The sequence below is a fragment of the Plasmodium gonderi genome (assembly GCF_002157705.1).
Source record: "Plasmodium gonderi DNA, contig: Pgo-contig_18, whole genome shotgun sequence".
NCBI classification, from domain to species: Eukaryota; Apicomplexa; class Aconoidasida; order Haemosporida; family Plasmodiidae; genus Plasmodium; species Plasmodium gonderi.
In genome coordinates, this window is record NW_021628956.1 from 122,412 (window position 1) to 128,067 (window position 5,656).

A 5,656-nucleotide genomic window follows, 5' to 3' on the forward strand; every position below is an offset into this window, starting at 1 on the left:
TCCAGTCTGGGCAACAGAGTGAGACTTGGTCTTGAAAAAAAAAAAAAAAAGACATTAAGAAATTCTACAATGTATTATATATATAAATAATGAATTATGCGTAAAACATAAAGCTAAAAATATGATATTAGGTGAATTACAAATTCTAATACAACTGTTCTTAGTAATACGTATTATATATATTACTTTTATGATCTCATATGTTTCAAGTACGAATTCATATAATTTTATTTTTTTATTTTTCATTATTTCATTATTTCATATGCGCACACTTAAGATGAATTACTTGTAATACGGTATATTAAACGATTTGATATATATTAAAAAATATAATAACTTACATGATCATAAATAATTATAAAATTTTTAAATAAATTTCCTAATATTCAAAAAAAAGATCAAGGAAATGGGTTCACTAAAGTATTATTAATATATGAAAATATCAGTTTTTATAATTAACATTTATTTTATATTATTAATTTATGAATTTTTTAAAAAATATTAGTTTATATGCGTTACATTATGCAAATAAGCATTTCAGTTATATTAATTTATTAAAAGACATATATATATAAATGAACATACATGATTATAACTATATAGACATTCCTGTATATTATGATTTTGAAAATTATATATTATATAAAAAAAAAGAAAAAATAGTAATTCATGAAGCTACAATTAGTGGAAGAAAGAAAATAAAATATACTAATAAAAAATTCCTTCAGTTATGATTTAGTAAAAATGAAGTAGATCACCTTCATTAGAATGCTTATAATCATCACTAGAATAGATTGTATAGAATTGCTTCATGTGGCTAATATCAGGTACTAATAATGTAATAATTAATTACACACTTAAATAGAAAAGAAAAAAATAAAAACAAGGGGAGCCAATAAGCTAAATATCTTTTAAATTATCTTCATTACATAATACAATTTTCTGAACGCGAATAAGAAACAAAGAAAATAATTAATTTATTATTTTTTTTCTTTCGAAGCATAGAAGCCAAATATTTATAAATATTTATACATTAAAACAAAATTCAAATGAAACTTTTTTTATAATACTAAATATTAGTTTTATTATTGTAGAATTTATTTTAAATGTACATTGTAAATATATGCTTTTATAAAAATTAATATTCCATTTTATTATACATTCATATACTTTTTAATTTATTATATTATTGTATTTTATTCTCTTATTTTTTGTATTCCTCCATTTTAGATATATTTTATTTTTATATTTTTTAGGTTAAAATATTATAGGGTAACGTTAGTGCTAACGGAGTAAAATTTTAATTCTATTTATATTTGTTAGTTCAATTTTTGCTTATAAATGATTTTTTTTAAAATATATTATATACGAAGTGTTGTATAATATTTGATTTTTTGTGTTTTTTTGTAATTTTATTATAATGTACTTATATGTTGTTAGAGAAATTAATATACATACTACCAGGATCCTTCTCCTTTCTGATTTTCATTGAAATGTCTCGACGCACGCAGCGTACAAGCAATCGTATTCTTGTACTGACAAAAATGAATATCATATATAGTAAAATATTTTCATATATTAACTTAGAGACATTGCACATTGTAAAGGTATATGGCGAACAACCTACACTATAATTTAAATTTATATATACTTCATATAAAATTAATAGCATACAAGTTATTCGATAATGATAAAAAGGATGTATTATTATACTAATCTTCATTACACACTATGAAAATAAGCACTTTTCTATTTAAGCATTTAAATACACTTTATATTCTAATGTATGATTTACAGGTATGCCTAAATCTTTTCCATATTTAAGTATAGTTAAATTTTAAATGCTACACAACTGAATGTATTCCAATAATATCGTATGCAAATAGGACTGATTTTTCTATTGCATTTACTAGTATTATTGCATAATAAATTTAGTATATTAATTCTATTATATAACAACAAAGTGCCTGTAATAATAAAAATAACTCATCGACATATTTCTTATAATAATAGAATAATTAATGTAACAATATCCCTATATTTTTTGTTTATTACACATGTAAAATATGAAATTCATATGATATAAACATAATTAAGCTTAGGTTACCTATTAAATCGAAAATATTCTTAATTTATGTTTTCATTTAATTTTATTACTATTTATTGGGGCATAAAAACAATATTTAAAATAAATGAAACATTTATATGAATTCTTTTTAAAAGCATTAAAATATATTTACCAATAATATTCTAATTTATTGCTTTTTAGATGAATTTATAACTTGATATAATATATAATTGTATGTACACAATTATTTACTTTTTATATATATCTTACAGATATTACTGTAGTCTTCAAGAGATAACACTTGTATATGTATGTAAAGATAACGTTAATATATAAATTATCACTTATATATAATACCATTATATACATTTATTAATTATATGTTTATACATTTTGTTGTGTCAATTAATATAAATCACTAATAATGATACAATATAAAGCTCTAAGTGTAAGAATTTTAAGATGCGGTGAATTTAATGCACTTTTTTAATTTACACCTAAAGAGTCAATTGCATTCTCTATAAATACAATTCTAGCTTATTTCTTCTTATTTATATAAAATAATATTTTATTCAAATTTTATAAGAATATATTCAATTATAATATATTTTATTATTAAATATGTCTTAGAGTTTGTATGAATGATAAGAATATATGAATAAATATATTTATTGTGATCTGTGTGTATTATAGAAATATTGTTGTTTCCAATACAAATATAAAAACATTGCTTGAAAAATTTATTAACATAGATGAAACTTTGTAAATATATATATGCTATAAAGACATAATAATCTTTATTAAAATAATTTAATATAATGTATTTTTTATGTGTGTACAAATTATACTGTTATGATAATTAACTCTATAATTTATTAATTTATAAAATAATTTATAATTTATATAACCTATATGATACAGTAACTCTTTACATATTATATATTAGTAAAAATAATTAGAAATAAAATTTTCTTATAGATAATATTTTTCTATAATATATAACATGTTACATATATAATAAAAATATGCAGACTTATTTGTACATCCTTCTAATGATTTTTTTTTTAATTATTTCTCCTTACATATATTGATAATATAATATTCATGGTTAATTATAATATTTTAAGCTTATATACATTGTATGTAAATATATTGTTATTATAAAAGGTTATTTCATAGAATATGTAAAATGGGAAATTTTATTTATTATCAAATATTCATATATCATACACCTAGGACATTAATAATTTCTTTATTATGAAATTATAATTAATAAAGGCACGAATCATGCATGTATTTAAAATTAAAATGTTAAATCACTCTGAAACATATAAACATACTAAATGCTATACAATATGAAATTATTTAAGCACAAGGTTTAAAAGATTTATATATTATTCACGCTTATCATAACAATTCATTCTGTTAATTATTTACAATATTTTTTATATTAACAACGAAAATTAATTAAACAGAATCCTGCAATTTTAAATACTAAATTATAACTCCTCCATAATGCTTAAGTATATCTATTTACAGGAAACAAAAATTGGAAAATAAAGACATATAGAAAAAAAAAACTTAGTTATATAAATATATATTTCAAATAATTTTTTATATCGAATAAATATTTTATTGTAAAAATGTTATATATCTAACAAAACTAAGATTGTAATGATTATTATTTAATACTTTTATATACTTTCAAAGACATAATGCTATTTTTCATATTTTTTAATGATAATAAAGTATGCTTCCTATATATCCAATGAATAATGCTACCATGGGTTAAATGCCTGAATCATTTTGATAAAATATATGTGCCAATTAATTGTATGATATTAAAATAATATAAGAATTAATATGTATGTAGCAGTTTCTTGTATACTTATATATTATTAAATTACAAGAATTTATTAGAGAAAAAGGAATGCTCATTTTTATACTTACTATTTCATACAAAAGACAATGAGTTCCGCTTATCATCAAAAAAGAAAGCCGTATGTACATTTATATTTGTTCCTAAAATTTAACATTGATTATTATTCATTAATATGTTGTTTTTAAAAAGGACGAAAAAACAATATACATAAATATGTAATATAACATTTTATATACATAATGATTTTCATTTCTATCCCTACTTTGATGATTTATATCCAACATGTAGGAATGACTTTTATAGGGGTGTAGAAGAAAAAAAGTATGATATTGGTTATGAAAGTGTGAAATGTTGTAGTAGATTTAAAATATATATAAACTTAAAAAGGTCTCAAGTTATTTTTTTAAAAAATATTTCCGAAATTTAATTATACATCTTGATTATTTAAATAAAAATAGAGACAAATTAAAAGAATGTTGTGTATATTTTTATTACAAGATAAAGGATATAATAAAAAAATATTCATGTATGATAACATTATAAGTCTTTATAAATGAATGAAACGAATAGAGGAAGTTATTAAGAGAAAAAGCACAAAGTTATCTGATATATGCATGGGATATATTGCATCCCTTGAAAAAGAAGGCCTGAATACGTTTAATATAGGAGGTAAAATATATTATGAGACATATTATGGTTTATTGTAATGTCTTGATAATCTCTATAGTGAACTAGAAATTTTTAAAAAGGATCACTATAAATGCCTTCGCTACAGTAGTAAACCATTTGACAAATATAGGTATCTAATATAAGCATGTGAAGAAAAACAGGAAATGAATGTATATATCCTGCTTAAAAAAGTCGAACAGGAATATGTTAGTAGGATTATTAATGTTTCTGACTGTTTAATTTACGCTAAGTCCGCATGCATGTCCTCTATAGTAGGAAGAGGGAGAAAAAAAATTATAAACAATGAGATAGACATAAATATTGGAACATTTATAAAAAGAGAAATAGGTAGAGTAATGGCTCTTTTTATATTTACATTAATTGTAGTTATATTCATTTTGGGCGAAGATAAAAATAAAATTAACATATTAGAATTATTCTGTGTTATAATACATTATATATTTAATTTTTAAATATTTTATCAAGGAAAAAAAATATTCATAAATCTATTATATTTTTTTAATAACATAAGTATACATCTTGTCGTTCATGTTTTAAACTAAATATATGCAAAATGAAGAAATTGATAAACAAGAAAAATAAAGTTAATATAAATATAATGAATTTACCTGAGTTCATTTACAATAACTCAGATGAAAAAAAATGCCGAATAGCCTATATCTGGACAGAATACTCCAAATATTCATGAGATAACACTTGAAAAATTCATGATGGTGTGTTTAAAGTAATACACTATTACTAAATTGCAAGGATTTAGTAATAAAAAACATAAGTGTACCTAAGAAATCAGGTTAGAATAATGATGGAAACATATATAGATAGCCACGTTTTTTCATATATGGGGTAATAAAGGACACATAAATTTAGATAATTATCCAATTAAAGAAAAATTAGTATAGAAATTATAAAAGAATATATAAAATTAATAATAAATATTTTCTAGTATTAGGTATTACACCTATGTAGTTAAAAATAGAGATATTAAAGCTTAGTACTTTATTAATATTCATATAATT